At 38.4% G+C, this 22,610-nt stretch overlaps 1 pseudogene; it reads left to right on the top strand.

Moving 5' to 3' along the window:
- The first annotated feature begins 636 nt into the window (after nt 1-636).
- Nucleotides 637-7,565, top strand: LOC102502871 (60S ribosomal protein L10a-like; annotated as a pseudogene).
- The last annotated feature ends 15,045 nt before the right edge of the window (nt 7,566-22,610 follow it).

Here is a 22,610-nt window from a genome sequence, read left to right as displayed (position 1 = left end):
GAAATGGATTTTTTAAAGTTATTTTTCTTCAACGTCACATGTGCAAAATGCCATTTTAGAGGTAGATTTTTCTTTGGATTCAGGCACCAAATTCCTATTAGCCTTAATGGGACTTACGCATGCACATTGATAGACGAATATACCCCTTAGGCTGGAAATTGAAAAGAACAAATGACAAGGACATCAAAATAGTAAAGTCTAATTTAGATGATCCATAAGCCTGCACAGTTACTTTCCTGAGAAGGCAAACAAATGTTATGCCTTATGATGTTTCTGATTGTTTTGATAGCCCTGTAAATACATCCTCTAGACTCATTAGTTAAGGGGAAAGTCTGTTTTTATCAGCAACGCAATTTCTGACCACACGTGTTTAGCTCGAATTATACATTTTTTTCTCGTTTGCATAATGTGTTACTGCAAGTTAGTACAATAGCGTTGATCGCTTCCATCACAGCATCCCGCATTATACCTATCATACAGCTTGTATGTCATTCTTTTCCCAAGGACGAAATGGAGGAAGAAAATCTCAAAGGTTTTCAACTCCAAATTGTGAACATTTTATAAGATTTGCTCCAAATCCCTTCCAGAAAGAATCTGGCTGGTACATACTCTAGAAAAACAGCATGTTATTCTGAGATGACTGCTGAAGTTCCATACATCACGTAAGTTTTGTTTTATCCATTTATGAGACCAGATAGGCAGTCACCTACCTGGCAAAGGACTGACTCGTTCTGCTATTGTTCAAAATAATTCAGTGAAAAGTGGTGAGAAAAAGTGGCCCTTTTTCTCTAGAAATATAGCTGGGATGTGGGTACACCGACTGTGAAAACCAATATTGAGTGCCTGTTTAATCTCAGGATAACAAACAACTTTAACCTTCAATATTCAAAAATCTCTACTTTTCTAGGCATTCATTTTATCTTTTGCAAAATAAACTTGGAAAAAAAAAATCGCCCTTTTCCCTATCGCAGAGCTCCTCCGTGTATTGATTCACAGCACCAAGCAACTTCTAAACGAGGGCGATGAGAACTTGAGTGTTGTAACACTCTCCTCCTGTAGGTTGCAACCATCTGCCAGTTACTGGCTGGGTTCGGATTGCTTCTCTCTTAGGGTAAAGCTGGTTCTGTGTTCCTTATTCCCACCACCAAGTGGGAACTTCCCAGAAACTTCTTTGCATTATTGAAAATTGAAATTGTACCTCAACATAAATAAAAAATGAACAATATGAGCCTTTACAGTGAAATGGCCAATTGATACCAATCACCTGTTAAATGTCATAGAAGAATAAATTAGAAAAAATTAAAATATTAAAATTTAGAAGTCAGCCAGTCTCACTTGGAGCTAAGTAACCAGAGCTCAGTGCGCTAATTCTAATTCTGAAAAAGGCCTATTTTGTGAGCTTGACCTGGACTCTCCTCATTCTCTTCGATGCTTAGTATGCCTATGCCCTTTCCCTCACCTGTCCCTTCTCCCTTGATGCCAGCTGATGGACTCGCCAGACACTTTTCTCCACATACAGACTGGAGACAGAAGAAGAAACAAACAGCAATTCAAACGTCTGCTATCTGGATCAGAATTAGAGTTTCCTAGGCAAATAAGAAAACATTCAAAAGAAAATAATGATTGGGTGAGTTTTATGAGCATGAATATGATGGCACAGCAAATGGGAATTATGGCTTTGTTTCTAGTCTTTTTTTAATATAAATTTCATTTTTTTTTAATTTGCTATAAGGTATGTGCACTCACCAGAGAGAGACAGAGAGAGGCAGAGGGAGGGCAAGTGAGAAAACAAGCTGCCAGGTCATGTGGGACTCCAGTACCTTAACTACTTACGCCACCTGCTGACCCTTGTTTCTGTTTTTAAATAGACACTTTGCTGATTAAGGAATTATTGTGAAATTATGCTTCTGATATTCTCAAGTTGACAGAGCACTGGTAACCACACTGACTAGAAGGCCAAAGTCATAACATCACTGTACATTCAAATGGAGGTGACTTGGAAACTATCCACTCTGAGCATGAATTCTCTGCAACATCTGTAATGGCCATCTGTGTCTGCCCTTACTGTTCTTCAATGATGTGGAACTTACACTAAGACCTTGTTTCCACAGTAATGTTAAAAGCTTAATAATAATAGTTATCATTTGGGGCCAGCAGGTGGCTTGGTGGTTAAGGGTGCTGGACTCCCACATGACTGACTGTGGTTCAAGTCCCAGACCTGGTGACTTGCTTTCTCTCTCTCTCTCTCTCTCTCTCTCGCTCTCTCTCCCCCCCTCCCTCTTCAGTCAAACTGAAATAAATAAATGAATGAATGAAGTTAAATAAAATAATATAAAATAACAATAATAGTTATCACTTATTTAGCATACCAGAAATTAGGATAGAGCTTTACAGACATCCTCTCAGTTAAATCCATTTGACATATTATAAACTCATTTTAAAGTAATCAAGACAAAATTTAGCAAACTTCCATAAGAACAAAGAGCTGCTCTCATCTTATTCTAGAGACTGTGCTCCTGACCATTATGAAATACCACCTCCTTGAAATAAATACACGGTTTGTTTTAATCTTGCAGAATAAGTGGCTTCCATACTGGTATCATATCTAGTAGTCTGGGTTAGGATTGACTCTGCATTCTCCTCTCTTTCCCCTGGGTATCCTTTGTAAAACCTGACACCCAGAATCAAACGCAATCATTGTGATGAGGTCTAGCCACTTTTTCTGGAAACTATGCTCCTATTTATATGAACTAAGATGAAATTAGCTAAATGAATATCGTGGTTTAATAAAGGGCTGACTATTTTTCATAAGATTATGACACATCTCCCCCTGGGTTTCTACATGGTTTCATCATCAACAGAATGTGCAACCTCCACTAGGCCTGTTTCCTCATTGGTCAAAGGAACTGATCTGTTGGATTTTCTCCAAGACTGAATCCAGGTAGAACAGCATGTGATTTTTCATCGGAGATGCCTATAAATCCCCTTTCACATATCCCTCATTCTTTTACAGGCCTACCACATTGGGGATGGGATGAGTAGATGGTATATGCTGGCAAAAGTAGAAAACTAATTAAAGGAAAAATCAAAAGCTCACTTTAAGAAGCATTTTTTTTACATTTAGGTCATTTTGAGGTACGATGTAAAGAGTCTCGTAAATCTTTCAGAGTTTAAGCTCTTAAAAGTCAGGTACATTTTGTCAGAGAAATTTGGATGTGTTTTCAGACTCAACAAAAGAAACAATCCTTTAAACAGCCCTTTTTGTAAACTGCATTCATCATATATCAAATTAACTATAGTCCATTTCTTTGAACCTAAATCATATGTGATAGTTCTTCCAGATATCACTAGAATCAGTTTTCTTTCCAGATTTCCAAACGAAGTGGCATCTTTGACAATAGAGTACCTCCAAGCCATTCACTTTAATCCTGTCCTGAGCAGAAGAACACAGAGATTTTCTAAATCATTTTGGATGTTTTTAGTGCTGACCGTGTTTCACTAACTTTGATGAGAGGAGAGACTAACACAGGATGGGGGGAAATTGCAGATAAGTTCCTCTCTCCTTTAGGCTTCAGTGATTCTTGCAGTATTCTGGGAAACAATGCCCCAGGTGCCTTCGTTCATTGGCTGAAAGATACTCAACTTATTTCTGAGAGCTCCAGAAGGAGACCTTTTTAAACGAATTATTCTTCGTGAATCTAAAAAGGATCAGACTCCGGAATCAAATTTTTCAGTTTCATTTACTACTTAATTTATGGCAACTACCAACAGAAGTCTCCTACCACCATTACTCTTTCCTCAATTTCTCCTTGCCTTTAAGTGATGTGGTAACTTTGGTTCTTTTCCTGCTTTGAAGGAAACATATGTTGAATTATGAGATCATGTCGATAAGACTTCAACTGCTAAAAGATCAACTGTAAGTTAAAACTTTATTGATTCAATATTCCATAGCATATGGGGGCAGCTTTAATATTCAGCTAACATACAGCTGAAGTCTTCAGATGTCAGGACAGTCACTTCTATTTTTTTGTGGATGGGAAAATAAAACCACAATTTTCTTTCTTTAGAGAGATTTTTGCTATAGGGTGAATGTGCTCCCCAGAGAGACAGACAACAAGAAATCTCTCTCTCTCTCTCTCTCTCTCACACACACACACACACACACACAATTACTCCCAGCTATACTGCAATCCCTTCTCCACATGCAGCCATGCATGCCCACATGCCTGGAATGCGTTTCAAGCCACCAGGTCTGGAACTCAACTATGTAGGAGTCCAGTGACATAACCATTACTCCATCTGCTGGTCCCCAAACCACAAATAATTTAAACACTATCTATCTGGCTGCTGTGGGGCAAACCAATAATGACTGTTATTCTTGATCTATGTTATCCGACATCTCAGCAGCATATATCATAGTTAACAATTTGCATCTTCTTAAAACATTATTTTTTCTGGCTTCTATGACACCATGACCCCTACTTTGCCTAGTGTGTCTGTCAGTAATCTTCCTTTTCAGGCTCTTTTCTTGGCTCTTCCTGTTCTATGCTTCCTTCTGTATATACAAATGCTTTAGCCTCTCTGAATCCACTGTCACAGAGCTCTAAACACCATCCGTAAGTCAGACTTTTAACATCCAACTGCCTCTATGACACTTCTACATGGATAGCAAATAGTCATATGAAATATATATCCCAAAACAGAAAGATTCCTTCCCTCAAACCCTGCTCTTCTCTCAGTCTTTTCCAATTCAAATTACAGCTGGTCAGCAGTAATTTGGTCACGCACATTGAATCTACTCTATTCCAAACTATCCATTTAAAAAGATTTGCTTTTCCATCAAAGAAAGCTGTTAATAACCAATACTCTGAGCATGACAATGCTATACCTTCATGGTGTAATGTTAATTATAGCTCTTTTTATTAGCCATAAGTATCAGCATTGTTTTTTTCAGAGTTACATTGACATACATCTGCTGTTAGTGTTTGATTTATTTGGCCACAGCAAAAAAATTTATATGCCAATGTAAATAAGGATGAGAGAGAAATACATAGCATTTTATAATTCATCATCCTATGAGGTCCTACAGCCTATTTTTTAACAGAAGAGACAGAAAAGCACTTCTACTATTAAGACTAATACATAATAAAAATATATTTGCATCTCACTTTGCTTTCTTCGCATACACACTTCTTTTCTTTTACTGCCTCGACATGACACATACCTATTTTGAGATGGTGTGATTTAACTCATTTAATCTGAGCCTTTAAGAACTTTTTGCCATCCAGTTTTATTATTATTACCTATAAGCTTTTACAATTTAGATGAAATTTTGAAAAACAAATAAATGCTAGACATGTTGCCTTCCACTGCATCTCCAAATGGCCAGATCAGCTGAAGACTGCACAGTTATCCAGCTATGAACAAGAGGACAGTTGTGCATTTACTTCAAACTTAAGGTGGCTAAACTTCCCATTTTATGTTTTTTTCTGTGATTACTTCTTTTGGCAGTCTCACCCTCTAGATCTTAAAATAAATGTATCTTACATATTTCTTTGTCTATTTGAAGTCTTGCATTGAAGCTCAATACGTGCACCAAGAGTTAAATGTTGAAAAGTTAAGTGGCTTCTTTAATTTGGTCTTATTAAAACACTTTTATTTCATCTCCCAAACTAAAATTATTTTTATATTTTATTTATAAACAAAAAAGTATTAGTGTCATCATGTAAATGCTTCTTATACTTCATTATGTTAAGTAGTAGCTGTAATTATCTGTACATTCCAGTATATTTTACAATTCTCTCTCTCTCTCTCTCTCTCTTTTCCATAAGAGCAGATGCATATTTCAGCAAGAAGCTTCTATTTTTTTTTAATAATCTTCCAATGAGTTATTTCTGCAACATTCTCCCAGGACGACAAGTAGTCAGACTCAAGCACACAGAGATTTTGAACTTGTCTTATGATGATTTTGTGGTAGTTCCATGAAGGCGAGTCTTACCCTAGGTATCCTGTGAATCCATATATGGGAACACTTTTTTAGTGTCCGCTGATATGTGATGGTTATGGGGGGAAACAAGGAGCCCTTTCGTTTTTAACAAAATATAATATTTTAGCCACATCCCATTTATCTACATCAATATTTGTAGAGGTAAATACAAGCAGTGCCACCCACATAGTTATTTGTTGGTCCATTCCTGCAGTCTATCAATCTTTTTTCAATCCTGAGTTCCTGGCTAGAACGGTGTAGCAACATATATTGCATCTCTATGATAATTTAATTTAACTACAGACTGCTCGGGTCTAGATTGCTCCTCTTAGCAGCCAGGGGTGACTGCAAACACTGCCAGGGCCTAGATAGTTGTCAACAATAATTACTGGCTAAAGAGAGTTTTGAAAGAATATGACATTCTACAGAAATATTCAGCAATAGGAGTCAGAGTGTATATATGATACATAGATGGGTATTTTAACAAAACCATAAATTTCTTTGTCAAAACAGTTCATAATTGATTAGCTGAAACAATCTCTAAACTGCATTTGCATCTTGGTATAAGTCTGTATGGTTTCTCCTTGCTCCAGGCGTGTTTCTTTAATGGGTTATATATACAGATAACCTGAAAACGAAGTCATTGGCTGGATTAAATAGTGGAGTATAGTTGCAAGAAAAGAAAAAAAGTCTGCTAATATATTTTCTCTTTTTCCTACTTACACAAATTCAACTGTTAAAATTAAAAGAAAGATAGAAATGCCTTTTCCCCATTTAATTACCCACATTGAAGCCATACTGTAAAAGCACACACCATTTCGGCAAATGGCATCAGTTCTGAATAACAGCAGATGACGCTGAACTGAAAAGCTTATCTTAGAAAGTGCTCATTAAGGCTCTTTTCCCCGCTACTGCGGCGTGAAGCACCGTGAGGAGCAAAGTTTCTCGCGGCACCCTGTCTGGGGCAGTACGGGAAGTCCTGCACCGGAACCAGTGCAAACGCCGGTAGTTTTTGCAAACGGTGGAGCTGCAGATCAGCTTGAAGAACTGTGACCCTCAGAAGGACAAGCGCTCTCCCGGCACCGTCAGGCTTAAGTCCTCTCCCCGCCCCAAGTTATCCGTGTATGTCAGAACTGTGGGGAGGCCAAGGCTGTGGACATCCTCCACATGGACAATGAGGCCCTGAAGAAACTCAGCAAGAATAAGAAACTGGTCAAGAAGCTGACCAAGAAGTACGATGCCTTTTTGGCTACAGAGTCCCTGATCAAGTAGATCCCACGAATCCTGGGTCCAGGTCTAAATAAGGCCGGCAAATTCCCTTCCCTGCTGACACACAATGAGAAGAACATGGTGGCCAAAGTCAATGAGGTGAAGTCCACAATTAAGTTCCACATGAAGAAGGTGCTGTGTCTAGCTGTGGCCATTGGCCATGTGAAGATGACAGATGATGAGCTTGTGTACAACATTGACTGTTAACTCCCTGGTGTCATTACTCAAGAAGAATTGGCAGAACGTCCGGGCTGTATACATCAAGAGCACCATGGGCAAGCCCCAGCATCCGTATTCAAGCACATCTTAATAAATTCTAGTACCACCAAAAAAAATTGTGCTCTTTAAGAACCAGCCAATGGCTGGCAATTAAGGCTTCTGGATCCCACATGGCTGACAGCACCGTTTGATTCTGAACACAGTAACTTGAAAAACATGCCTGACATGTGAGCATGCGAGCCCATATTCCCAAGAAGAGAATACAGGGAAAAAGATTTACAGCATGACCATCCCACCCTGAGCAATTTTCCTCACTTTCCCTTTCTCTGTCTCTCTGTCTCTGGCAAATGCACACACCCTATAGTAAATTTTTAAAATATGTATTAAAAAGAAAAGAAAGTACCCTTTAGTCATGTGCTGGTTTCCTCAGCCTTTATGTCTGTGAAGAAAGCAAAAGAAAATGATAGGCATCTCAACATAATGATTGCAATATGATTCTATATTTTGCCTTTCTTTTTCAAGCCTCATAAGAAAGTATTCACAAACAGTAAGAAGAAAATATTTGTTACGTTATAAAATATACAGATGGTTATAGAAATAGTGTCATTTTCACATGATTTTGCATTAATTCTACTAGAGCACTCTCTCCCATTGATGCTGATTAGCCAGGGCATACTGAAGGTAGTGGAATTTCTGACTGGCAATTTAACCTTAAAGGTAAGAATTGGTAGAATGTTTACACCAGCAGTTGGCACGATGGTTAAGGCACTGGACTTTCACATGGCTGACCATGGTTCGAGGTCTCTGGATTTGGTAGCTTGCTTTCTCACTTTCTGTCTCTTTCTGTCTGCCTCTCTTTGGTGAGAGTACATGCCCTATAGCAAATTTAATAATAATAATAATAATAATAAAATTTAAAATAAATTGGAGGTAAAAAAGAAAAGATTGGGGCCAGCAGGTGCTGTGGTAGTTAAGGGCACTGGACTCCCATGTGGCTGACAGTGGTTTGATTCCCAGACCTGGCAGCTTGCTTTCACACTTTCTCTCCCTCTCCCTCTCCCTTTTCCTCTTTCTCTGGTCAAATTTAAATTAATTAATTAATTAATTTTTTTAAAAATTCATTAAGAAAAGAAAAGGTTATAGAACTTGCAGGTAGTCTGGTGGTTAAGGTGGTTGGAGTTCTACCTGGCCCACCACAAATCAAGTCCCAGAGCTGGTAGATTGAAATTACACAGGGTTTGTGTGCATGCATGTCCAAAATCCCAAGAGGATAATCGAGAAGGGATTGTGGTGTGGCCATACCCACTGAAGGATGATTTCTCACTTTCCCTTTCACTGTCTTTCTCTTCTCTGGAAAACACATGTGCCCTATGGCAAAAACCTAAAAAATGATATAAAATAAAGTAAAATAGAAAAGATTCTGTTTGGAAAACTTACGTGAGTTTGAAAATTATCTAACATTATCACTTTGAATAAAATAAAAGGAGAAGAAATCAGAAAGGTGAATGACATTCCACTAAGTTGTTCTCTAGAGACCCAGGACCCAATGGCAGAGACATAGTTCCTCTTCCTGGAACAACATTCACCATCATCCCACTGTGGTCATTGTCTTATAGCTAGAGAAGCCTCAGGGTTGTAAGCGACTTCAGCTGTCATCTTGGTTAATACCCAAACTCCATTCCACCGTTACCATGAGAAAGTTCTTCTCTCATGCCTTGGATCTTTAATTGTTTTTGTCCATTTCATAAGAAGGCATTAACAGGAAGGGGGTTCCAGGAGGAGTTATTTCACACCACATATTCCTCACTTAAGGTTTTCACTCACTACTAATTTGATCTGTCCTGAGCTATTCAGGCCTACCTTGCATGTTTCCTACTGATTTTATGAGTATATATCTTGTTTAACCAATTTAGTTGTAAATTCATAAATGGTAAAATCTGTGCCTTAGTCCCAAAACACATGCATGGGTGTGAAAATATCCATAAACACTTGTGGCTCAATTATAAAACTGGGACTAGGCCATTTCATGCTTAAGAATTTCTCTAGGTGCTGTCTCCAGAACCCACTCTTTTTATTTTGCCTTTTCTCCATGGCAGATTGTCCCCTTCAAGTTCAGTTCTAAAATTATCTCTGATTACATCCTCTAAGACACAAATATTAACTTCCCTTTGTTCTTTTTTTTTTTTTTTTCCTGGAGAGATTTTCGCTATAGTGCGTGTGCGCTCGCCAGACAGACAGAGAGAGACATAGAAACAGAAAGCGAGAAATCACCCCCCAGGGGGGATGGTCATGACACAATCCCTTCTCCTCCATTCTCCTCTCGGGATCTTGGGCACACACGCACACACGCCTGGCTTGAGTTTTAAGCCACCGGGTCCAGAACGCGAACCGCGGTCAACTACGTGGGAGTCCAGCGACATAGCCATTATGCTAACAGCTGGTTCCCACTTCCCTTTGTTCTTTTACCACAGTCATGGGACACATTTTGAAGACACCTGGTCAGAAAAGAGCCCAAGTCCCTCACCTGTCCACTTATACTAACAGATGCCTAGACCATAACCTAACTCGGCCAGGGAAGTTTTATAGACCTTGCTAAAGAGTTTGGACTTTGGGGACTAGCAGATGGCATAGTGGTTACAGTTCTGGACTCCCACATGGCTGACCATGTTTGAAGTGCCAAACCCGGCACCTTGAAAACCATACTAAGTGTGTGTGTGTGTGTGTGTGTGTGTGTTGCATGTCCAAGATCCCAGGGGGAGAATAGAGAAGAAGGGATTATGGTTTGGTCAACCCCCTTGGAGGGTGATTTTTCACTTTTCCTCTAACTGTCTCCGTTTCTGTCTCTCTCTCTCTGCTGAGTGCACATGCCCTATGGCAAAAACCTCTAAAAAAAAAAATTTGGACTTTGGGCCAGCTGGTAGTGATGGTTAGGGTAGCTAGATCCCACATGGCCAAATGTGTGGGTCAAGTCCTGACGTTGAGGCCTGAGAAATATGCTGGGTGCATGTGTGTGCCCAAAATCCCGAGAGGAGAATGGAGGAGAAGGGATTATGAAGTGGCCATTCTTCCCAGGGGAGTTCATTCTCTCTCTTCTCCCCCCCTTTCCTCTCTCCCTTTCTCTTTCTCTTTCTCTGTCTCACTCTGGTGAGCACATGTGCTCTATAGCCAAAAAAAAAAAAAAAGTTTGGACTTTATCTTCTAGTATAGATAATAGGGAGTCTTTTTATACTTTGTCCAGAAAGCCCTGATAAAAAGATGAACACTTAATAGGATATAGCTAGAATGGCATTAAGTCTAGATTATAACCTTTGATTTCCATATGTTTTCCTGAGTATTAGTGGAATGATTAACTTAAACCATTAATCCAAGTAAACAGTTGATCCATTATTGTTTAGACTTTAAGATAGCATGTGAATCAAGCTAATATTTTACTTTGCAGATTTTAGCAGCGCTCAGAGAACCATTTTTCTGATATCCATATGTCATTGCACATGGATGATTTATTAATCAAATGTATTTAAAAATTCTTCATGTACGCAGATTATAATGTGCCCAATAATCAAGCACTGTGGTACATGATTTATGTTTTTAACATCATGGTTTTGTTTTTATCTAAAGGCAGTCTCTTCAAAAAAGATTGACTTCCTGTCTTCACTATTTCTCTGTTTCTCAGTGACTAAAGGAGTTTTACATGACAATCCTAAGAGAAGAAACCTTTCTTCTTACCTCAGTTACCAGTTATTTGAATTATTAGAGAAGCACTATGTCCTATCAACCTATCAAACTTTAAGTTTCAGGAGTCAATCTATGAATATGGTATTCCTTCAGTGAAAGTGTGCAACTGTGATTAAGAAAATATTGTTTAGGTAAAGTTAAAGACTCTTCATGTTTCTTGCATATAGTGATGCAGATTGTGCCCTGGCTAGCTTCTAGGAGAACCCATTAATACTCATCATAGATTTATTTATGGGACAATTGTTCTAGCAGATCGCAAGAAAATGTCTTGAGGAAAGAGAGATCTCTTCTAATTTACACAAGTGTTCCCTATGGACTAGCAGTGCAAGTGTAACATCAAATTTTATTCAATTTATAAATTAGTAGTATTTCTTCTTCATTCTAAAACCAATGCACATGTAAGAGTTAAAATGGACAGATAACATAGTTCAGAGGAAAGAAATCACTGCATCAATAAAATTGGAGGGTTAAGAATCACACTAACCTTGAAAACAGTAAGATCTGGCTCACTGATTTTCACTGACCATAACTTAATAGGGAAACAACAACAACAACAACAACATGCTAAGGACAGTCAGAAGCCTAGATTGTACTATTAGTGATTTAATTAAAAGTATCTAAAAAAATTGTCTGAATCTTTTTTTTTTAGTTCAACGTTTTTTAATTTATTACAATTTTGTACAGCTTTGTTAGGATATTTCACACAGCATGTGCATAAGATATATACAGTCCAGTAGATTTAGATATATTCACAGAATTGTAGAGTAATCTCCACACTCTTATTCAGAATATTTTCTTCACCCTGAAAAGAAACTCTATCTCCATTACCCATCCTTTTCGATTCTGCTTCCCTCCCAGCCCTTGGAAACTCTGATCTGATTTCTGCCTTTAAGGTTGACTTCATTGACCACTCCACATATGGGGATCATACACTTGTAGCTTTTTGTGTTTGGCTTCTGTCATCATAATATCTTAGCGGTTCATTCAGATGGTAGTATGGCCAAGCACTTCTTTCCTTTTATATATAGATATATTTACCCCTATGTCTGACCCTTTGCCCTTTCCCACCCTCTTCTCACACTATCTCTGGTGTCTACAGTTGTCTTCCATTCCTTTTCCCCTCACATTGTATTGATCACACAATTTCTTAAATAGTCGAACTACTTTCAGTAGCAAGTTCGGCTGGTAATTTCAAGAAAACAGTTTTAAATTGGTAAGGAAATTAGCTTAAAACTTAAAGCCTGGATACAGGTTAGTATTCTGTTCAAATAGTAAGTACATGAACCTATTGACAGCTGAAGACAGGACAAAAACTCTTAAAACTGGACAGCAAAACCTAGAAGAAAAGCAGCAATATTTTAGTCAAAAGTCACAGAACGTTATTTCACCAATTCAGTCTCATATACTTAATCTATCTTCTGTTATGGTTCGATGTTCCCAATTGAATTCTGGGATGTAATATTCAACTCCAGACTTGTCCCTACAATTAAGTTGGCCATTTTTTTAGTTTTCAAACTCTTATTTCTGTGAAACTACATTTAATTTTCCTGACATAGCACTCCCTTGAGAACTTCTCAGATATCTGGTCTGGTGCTGGTAAATTCTTTTAGGGTTTGTTTATCTGAGAATGTTCTTGTTTTTTCTTCCCATATGAAGGATAATCTTGCCAGGTACAGTATTCACGGTTGAAATTGCTTTTCCCTTAACACTTCAAATATATTTTTCCATTCTTTTCTTGTTTGCTTTGTTTTTGATGAGAGGTCTGCTGTTATCCTGATGGCATATCTGTTGTAGGTAACTTGTTTTTCTCTTGCCAATGTTAGTATCTTGTCTTTGTCTGTGGTTTTGGTCAATCTTGCTATATTGTGTCTTGGAGAAGATCTTCTTAGGTTGATTCTATTTGGAGTCCTTTGTATTTCTTGGGACTAGATTTTTGAGTGCCTCTCTAGGTTTGGAAAGTTTTCTTGAAGGATTTCATGGAATAGATTATCAATGCTGTTATGAGTCTCTGCCTTCTGGGATGCCAGTTATTCAGATGTTTGGACATTTCATGATATCTACTATTTCTTGTATATTATTCTCAAATTTTGGGGCAATTTTCTCAGTCTTTGTGGTGGATTTTTCTAGGTCAGCAATTTTCTCTTCTACATATGAGATTCTATTTTCTGTATAATCTAGTCTGCTTTTAATACTTTCAAGAGAGATTTTGACTTCCTGTATTATAGTCTTCATCTCTAACAGTTCCATTTGATTCTTTTGTAAAGTGTGTAATTCCTCTTTTAGATCTTACAAGAATTTTCTCATCTCCTGGAACTCATCAGCTCCTTTCTCCTTTCTCTTCTGAAGTTCATTGTCTCTCTTCTCTTTCATCTCTGTTAGCTTCGGCATTATAAATGTTCTAAATTCTTTATCAGACATTTCCATGATTTCCATTGAATTGTCTGTGGATGAAGGGAAGTTATTCTTTTCCCTTGGAGGAGAGATATTTTCTTGCTTTCCCATATTTCTTGTGGTACTGTGGTGATTTCTAGTCATCTGATGGAAAGTGTGTTTTTCCTCAAACTTGAAGTTCAATCTGAGTGTCCAGGAGCATGCAGAAAAGGAAATAGAGAGAGAGAAACAACAGCACCAAAGCAGTCAAGAAACAGAGAAAAAGAGAAGAAACAAACAAACAAAAAAACTAAACAAACAAAAATAAATAAAAAATATATTATTTTTTTTAAAAAAGCGAAAATTAGAAAACCGTGTGGTGTGCTAGTTCTCAGGAGCCATGAAGATGTTTACTTAGGCCTGTTCCCTTGCTTCTCCTGGGTTGGGAGAAGGAGAGGGGATTATTAACAAGATTAAAGGAGAGGAGGGGCTGAAAGCTGAGAAAATGCTTTACCTTAAAAAAATTTTTTTAAAGAATTATTTTATTTCAACTTTATTTATTTATTTTAATTTGACTAGGGAGAGACAGAGTGGATGAGAGAGAGAGAGAGTGAGAAAGCAAGCTACCAGGTCTGGGACTCAAACCGCGGTCAGTCATGTGGGAGTCCAGTGTCCTTAACCACCACGCCACCTGCCAGTCCCAGAAAGTGAGTAATCATTACCCAGGGGGATGGCCATGCTGCAATCCCTTCTCCTCCATTCTTCTCTCGGGATCTTGGGCATGCATGTACCCGGCGTGAGTTTAAGCCACCAGGTCCAGGACTCGAACCATGGTCGACTACATGGGAGTTCAGTGACATACCATTACGCTAGCTGCTAGTCCTTAAAAAATTTTAAAAAGGAAAATAAAAAAAAAAAAGAAAAGAAAAGAAGACAGAGACAGAGACAGAGTCAGGGGCAGAGGCAGAGAAGGCTTGAGGGAGCTCTTACCACTGGAGTTTGTGGGTTGGAGGCTGAATTATCAGTAGAAAAATCTTTTTTTTTTCCCTGAAATCACTAGTTCTCAGGAGCCATGAAGGTGTCTGAGGTCTGCTCCCTTGCCTCTCCACTGGAATTTGTGGGCTGGAGGCTGAATTATCAGTAGAAAAATCTTTTTTTTTTCCCTGAAATCACTAGTTCTCAGGAGCCATGAAGGTGTCTTCTCTGAGTCTTTATATGTATTAGGATCCAGCCTTGTTGGTAGAGATCGTAAGTCATTTAACCTTAGAGTTGCACATTTTTCCCTCATTGTACTGAAAGGATAAACCAGCTTGGCAGAAAACACCTTAGGAGTCAGAGATAAAATGCTATTCTCTAGATAGTAATATCAAAACAGCAGTTGTCTTAACTTCTGTAGTAAAAAGATCTCTATAGGAAGTCTTCATTTTTCTTATTCTTCCTATTCATGCTTTTATTTATTTTTTATAGTAAGTAAATGGGGAGGGGAGGAAAATCATATTGGCAGAGGGCTGACCGCTATTTTATATAATGTGTAGCTAAAAAGCTTACAGGCAGGCTATGAAGGAGAGACATTATATGTCCCCACCGAGTGTCTGCACTCTATGACTGAAACTGATTGATGAAAAGATACACAAATACAAGCGATGAATCTGAATGCCAGATGTGGTGTGTGTGGAGGAGTGGGGCCTAGGGAAGGACATTTGAAGGAGGGATACAGAGATAGAGCATTGACGGGATGGGGAGGTGTGGTGTTATCTGTTGAAGATATTTTGATCAGCTGGACTGGAGAGAAATGTTCAAATTGAAATGTTCACTTTTTAAGTTAAAAAATGTGATTGAATGTGTATAAATAAATTAATGAATTAATTTTTTTTAAAAAAGCTTACAGGCTAAAACATGTAAATATATGCAGATCTGAGAGCAAGACCTCAAAAGAGGGGAAACTGCTGGGGTTTTTAGCAACCTGAAAACCTGAAATGAATTATTATCTTGGTCCAACTGTGACCTGCTTTGGATCCCAGGAGCATATTGGCATACAAAGAAATTTAGGACTGTAGGAATCACTTATTTACTTGACCTTGAAGATACACCAACCAGGTTGACGACGGTTGATTTATCCTGGTGAGCAGACACTGCGGTCATTACAATCCAATTATTTGTGCTAAAACAGCTCACCCTACACTGTGGACAAAGGCAACCTGGGCCTGTCTTCTCCTGAGTCTTATTTTCATTGAAATAGGCCTTATGTGAACTGTAACTATCCCAGATACTAGTAGTAGAAAAAAAGCAAAATGTATATCACCAACATTTTCACTTTTTCCAAGTCTCTACTGTTTTAAATTATGTACCAATGAGAAGAGAAACATCAATTTAAGAAGAAAGTTAGAATGAGAAATCAGTTGTTTTGAATAGAAGAGCAATATATTTCTTTGAACTGGAGAATACAGATAAACAGAAACCAGGAATATTTGCAAGGCCAAGAAAATGAACATGATGCTTCTCCAAACCTCAAGAATCCCCTCTCCCCCAACAGACTCATCACATTAAAGAGCTGGAAGGAAGCTCAGCTACAGCGGCACAAAGGCAGCCCCACTGACTGTGAGGCTTGAAGCCCATGGGAGGCCCAGTGGGGCCTAGGGAAGGACATTTGAAGGAGGGATACAGAGATAGAGCATTGACGGGATGGGGAGGTGTGGTGTTATCTGTTGAAGATATTTTGATCAGCTGGACTGGAGAGAAATGTTCAAATTGAAATGTTCACTTTTTAAGTTAAAAAATGTGATTGAATGTGTATAAATAAATTAATGAATTAATTTTTTTTAAAAAAGCTTACAGGCTAAAACATGTAAATATATGCAGATCTGAGAGCAAGACCTCAAAAGAGGGGAAACTGCTGGGGTTTTTAGCAACCTGAAAACCTGAAATGAATTATTATCTTGGTCCAACTGTGACCTGCTTTGGATCCCAGGAGCATATTGGCATACAAAGAAATTTAGGACTGTAGGAATCACTTATTTACTTGACCTTGAAGATACACCAACCAGGTTGACGACGGTTGATTTATCCTGGTGAGCAGACACTGCGGTCATTACAATCCAATTATTTGTGCTAAAACAGCTCACCCTACACTGTGGACAAAGGCAACCTGGGCCTGTCTTCTCCTGAGTCTTATTTTCATTGAAATAGGCCTTATGTGAACTGTAACTATCCCAGATACTAGTAGTAGAAAAAAAGCAAAATGTATATCACCAACATTTTCACTTTTTCCAAGTCTCTACTGTTTTAAATTATGTACCAATGAGAAGAGAAACATCAATTTAAGAAGAAAGTTAGAATGAGAAATCAGTTGTTTTGAATAGAAGAGCAATATATTTCTTTGAACTGGAGAATACAGATAAACAGAAACCAGGAATATTTGCAAGGCCAAGAAAATGAACATGATGCTTCTCCAAACCTCAAGAATCCCCTCTCCCCCAACAGACTCATCACATTAAAGAGCTGGAAGGAAGCTCAGCTACAGCGGCACAAAGGCAGCCCCACTGACTGTGAGGCTTGAAGCCCATGGGAGGCCCAGCTTCTGTTCTAGGCCAACCTGAACACACCAGATGCAATTAGAACTGCCTGTGATCTGAACTAATTGAGAAGCTGGGGCAGGAGGATACACTACTGTGAAAATATCTATCTTTGTCCCTTTTCCTCCCCCCTCTTCATTCTCTCTCAAAGAAAATTTTAAAAAAAGAACTGGAATGATTCAAAGAGAATATCAATTGTAATGGTTGGGGTTTACAGTTGAGGAACACAAGGAACCAAATCTTAATGCTATAAAAAGCACCAGACCAGAACTCAATTTTCTAAACCCCCAGATCCTTCCATGCTTTTGCACTATGCTGCTCCCTGCTATAAATGTTTTTTGTTTTTTGATTTTTTTTTCCCCCAAGCCTCCTGGAACATAAATCTTTTCTCCTAGCACTGTGAATCAGCAGAGTCAGGAATAAGGGGAGCTCAGGTAAAGGTAATGGCTCTGAGCTTTATTTTCCTCTTTAGAGAAGAATCTACTAAAGGACCAACTTGTGCTCTTTACTTGAGTCAAGGCAGACATGAGTCAGAGTTGAAATTGGATTCTACACTTAATTTTGCTTATGTACATCTAGTGTGGAATATTTGTCTTACAAATGGATTCTTTCAGAAGAGTCAAACCTGAACTGCCATGAGTGATGGAAAATTCCAAGTAACCCAATTAACACAAATGAGTAAGTTATCAAATGTGAAAACTTTAGGTGAATTAACTGCCATCCACTATGTTATGATGTGATGAATAATGGGCATCTTGAGTTTTATTAATGAGCATCTAATGGAAAAGATGAAACTGGCACCAACAAGTTTAATCCCCAGCAATGTGTAAAACAAGCCTAAACTGAAACCAGGAGATCTGTAGGTGCCAGATCCTATGCTTCCACAATAGGAAGCGCCTTAACTCATGGTTGTGCTACCAGAAAGACACATGCCAGCCAGCTCACAATGTTTTCATGGGACAAGAACCTCAACTTTAAGCCACTGCAAGCATTGCTCTCTTGTCTTGAAATGGCACAAGTGCGTCTCAGAACACATACTATCCAGAGAATGGCCAAAGCCAGTCGTTACTGCTACTTAGCAAGGTAATCAGATAGAGATAGAGGTCAATGACTCTATTAGTAAACTGTGGTTAACATTAAAGAAATCCTTAAATATGGCACAACTTATTATCCTTTTTATAAATTTTTTAGAGAGATTTTTGCTATAGGGCACGTGTGCTCACCAAAGAGACAGAAAGTAAGAAATCGCCCCCCCAAGGGTGATGACCATGCCGCACTCCCTTCTCCTCCAACCTCTCCTTGGGATTTTGGGCATGCACGCATACGCACCCAGCATGATTTTTAAGCCACCAGGTCCAGGACTCAAACTGCAGTCAACTACATGGGAGTCCAGCTATATACCATTACACCATCTGCTGGTTCCATAATATCTTTCTAGGAAGAAAAATTCTTTTAAATACAAAGTTAGGTATCTTCTCAACTCTGCAAAGGCTCTAGGCATGCCGTGGCCTCTTGGGCACCCAGCATGCACCCTGTCCACAGCCAAGATGCCCAAGAGGAAGGTCAGCTCAGCCAAGTGGGTGGCCAAGGAAGAGCCAAGGTGAGGTTGTCGGCTAAACCTGCTCCTGCAAAAGTAGAGACGAAGCCAAAAAAGGTGGCAGGGAAGGATCAAGCTTCAGACAAAAGAGAGCAAACAAAAGGGAAAAGGGGAGCAAAAGGGAAACAGGCTGAAGTGGCCAACCGAGACACTAAAGATTTACCTGCAGAAAATGGAGAAACTAAAAATGAGGAGAGTTCACCTCTGATGAAACAGGTGAGAAAGAAGCCAAGTCTGAGTAATGTCACACACCATGTCTTATCAATGGTCCCTGTCTCCCTTCTTGTACAATCCAGAGGAATATTTTTATCAACTATTTTATAAATGCAAGTTTTTTAGTAGCTCTAGAAACATTTTTAAGAAGAAGAGAATCCCATCTCATCCCAGTTTTTAAAATGTAAATTCTTTTTTTAAGAGGTGAAATCATTTACTGGTTGTTTGTTTTTCAGTACAACCAGAAAATAGTGGGATATTGACTTACAGGAGGCTGTGACTCTCTTGTGTGTCAGCTTAACATTCCATAGGTGGGGACGGGTGACTAGTTTTTATATCCTAAATACAAAGCATACTAAATGGCAGTTTGGAGTCACAGTCATGCATTTAATGTGTCTCAAATATTTTAAATTACTTCTTTTATGTTTTTTAGTAGTACTGTTCCCTAAAGAAAACCACTCTTTGATTGTTGCTCTCCCTGTCAGAATTGTGTGCACTCTGTAACATCTTTGGTCGTGGTAGTCCAGTTTTCCTAATAATTTTGTTAATGTGCTGTGAAAGATTGGAAATTTGAAGTATGTAGTGTGTATGATACTAAATTGTGATTTGGTGGTACTTACATAACAGCAAGCCACCAGGTCCAGGACTCAAACTGCAGTCAACTACATGGGAGTCCAGCTATATACCATTACACCATCTGCTGGTTCCATAATATCTTTCTAGGAAGAAAAATTCTTTTAAATACAAAGTTAGGTATCTTCTCAACTCTGCAAAGGCTCTAGGCATGCCGTGGCCTCTTGGGCACCCAGCATGCACCCTGTCCACAGCCAAGATGCCCAAGAGGAAGGTCAGCTCAGCCAAGTGGGTGGCCAAGGAAGAGCCAAGGTGAGGTTGTCGGCTAAACCTGCTCCTGCAAAAGTAGAGACGAAGCCAAAAAAGGTGGCAGGGAAGGATCAAGCTTCAGACAAAAGAGAGCAAACAAAAGGGAAAAGGGGAGCAAAAGGGAAACAGGCTGAAGTGGCCAACCGAGACACTAAAGATTTACCTGCAGAAAATGGAGAAACTAAAAATGAGGAGAGTTCACCTCTGATGAAACAGGTGAGAAAGAAGCCAAGTCTGAGTAATGTCACACACCATGTCTTATCAATGGTCCCTGTCTCCCTTCTTGTACAATCCAGAGGAATATTTTTATCAACTATTTTATAAATGCAAGTTTTTTAGTAGCTCTAGAAACATTTTTAAGAAGAAGAGAATCCCATCTCATCCCAGTTTTTAAAATGTAAATTCTTTTTTTAAGAGGTGAAATCATTTACTGGTTGTTTGTTTTTCAGTACAACCAGAAAATAGTGGGATATTGACTTACAGGAGGCTGTGACTCTCTTGTGTGTCAGCTTAACATTCCATAGGTGGGGACGGGTGACTAGTTTTTATATCCTAAATACAAAGCATACTAAATGGCAGTTTGGAGTCACAGTCATGCATTTAATGTGTCTCAAATATTTTAAATTACTTCTTTTATGTTTTTTAGTAGTACTGTTCCCTAAAGAAAACCACTCTTTGATTGTTGCTCTCCCTGTCAGAATTGTGTGCACTCTGTAACATCTTTGGTCGTGGTAGTCCAGTTTTCCTAATAATTTTGTTAATGTGCTGTGAAAGATTGGAAATTTGAAGTATGTAGTGTGTATGATACTAAATTGTGATTTGGTGGTACTTACATAACAGCTTTCAACATTTGAAGACAGTGGTTCTTGATATCCTCTTAAGGAAAATTTGCCTACAAAGTTGAAGCTGGGAATGTCACTGGAATAACTTTAAAAAGAATCGCTATACTTGGCTTTTTAAATGTTTGGTACGTATGTTAAGAATTGGGCAAAAATTGAAATGTCTGTACTGATCCTTGACACAATCAACCAATAAATCTCAATTACAAAAAAATTCAAAATAAAAAATAATACAAAGGCAAGTTTTTGTGTGGCCAAAGTAAATGTCTACTTATGAGGAGCAATTTGAAAGGCACCAATATCTTCAGAACAAGGCTGCAGTATTGCCTGAAATTCTACCACTGTGGCTCTGTTCCAGTAGGTGCTGCCCCTCTTTTTGGATATGATTGTGCTTAAGAAAGATATGGGTCAGCAGGTGGTATGGTGGTTAAGACTCTGGACTCCCACATGGCCAACTACAGTGTCCAGGATCTGGTAGGTTTCTTTCTCACTTTCTCCTTTTCTCTCTCATCTCTCCAGTGAGCACATGTACCCTATGGCAAATTAAAGTAATAAAAATAAATATTAGTAATAATTAAATAAATAAATTCAGGAAAAGAAAAATAACATAGGCCCAGCCTCAGTGACACAAGCACTAGGGTGCCCCTGAGCGAAGCTGGACCACATGAGAGGTCCAGGTTCAGTTCCTGGACCAACCTGAAAACAGGCCAAATGGGGTGATGTGCACCTGTACCATTAGCTAACTGGAGCAAGAGAATGGTGATATGGTGAAACTATGTCAAAAACATCTCTTTCCTTCTATCTCTCAGTGAAAGAAGAAAAGAAAAAAAAAAGATAGCATGTGCAACCTCCTATAATATGTTATAAGTCAATGGCAAATATTCACACAAAGGTGTTAGTTTTCTCCTAACCAGTAACTAGAATGGAGAAAAAAATTGTGACTAGGGCAGAGAGACTAGATTGGTTCTGGTCTTAGTCCACTGCTTAAGGAAATCCACGTGGATTTTGAGCCTTGGATAGGTATCGGATAAAGTTAATAGGTTCAATGGAGAGCATTAAAAAAAAAAAAAAAAAAAAAAAAAAAACCTCCAACTGAATCCTTGCAGTTTCCTGAAAGCATTTTGCCCTTTCCTGCATTCAGTCTTTGCATACATTGTCTCTTCTAATGGAAGCCCTTGTCAATTTTCTCCCATTTTCCCTGGTTGAGAGCTTTCTATGATCATGGAAATAACCATATTCTTTTATTCTGCCACCAGGAATAAAATATTATTTATGCCCAAGAATTTTTCAAATTATAAATAAAAAATAAATTAGGGGGCCAGCATGTGGCATGGTGGTTAAGGACTCCCACATGGTTGACCGCAGTTTGAGTCCCAGACCTGGTGGCTTGCTTTCTCACTTTCCCTTAGTCTCTCTCTCTGTGTCTCTCCCTGGTCAAATTAAATAATAATAATGAATAAAATGATGTGGATTTTTTTTTAAAAATTGAAGTTATGAAAACATCTAAAATCAATCATACTTAGGCCAAAATTCTTCCTTGGGCCATCACAATTATCTGAAACTTATTTTCTCAAGGTGTCTACACAATTAAGTTAAAAACACATTTGGCAAGAAAATAAAATTTACCAATCAATATGGTCGTATGTTAGAACTGCATTAGTAAAACTCTTTAAATCTGCTTTTAAAGAAAATTATCTTTTAATAAAACACATCAGGGCTAAAAACAATATAACCATTAGTGCTGCTGTGCTTCTCTTGGAATATTATGATATCATTGAAACAAATAAGAAAAAAAGAAAGAAAGAAATTCCCTAGTGTAATTTTTCTAACTCATACCTAATAATGAAGCAGCTTTGGGGGAGAAATTTTCTGAGATTTTTTTTTCTCTTTTTTTTGTTCATCAAAATTACCCAAATTCTAACTTTGCA

This window comes from Tupaia chinensis, unplaced genomic scaffold (assembly GCF_000334495.1).
Source record: "Tupaia chinensis unplaced genomic scaffold, TupChi_1.0 Scaffold000062_1, whole genome shotgun sequence".
Classification (NCBI taxonomy): domain Eukaryota; kingdom Metazoa; phylum Chordata; class Mammalia; order Scandentia; family Tupaiidae; genus Tupaia; species Tupaia belangeri.
This window is presented reverse-complemented; position numbering and strand designations above follow the sequence as displayed.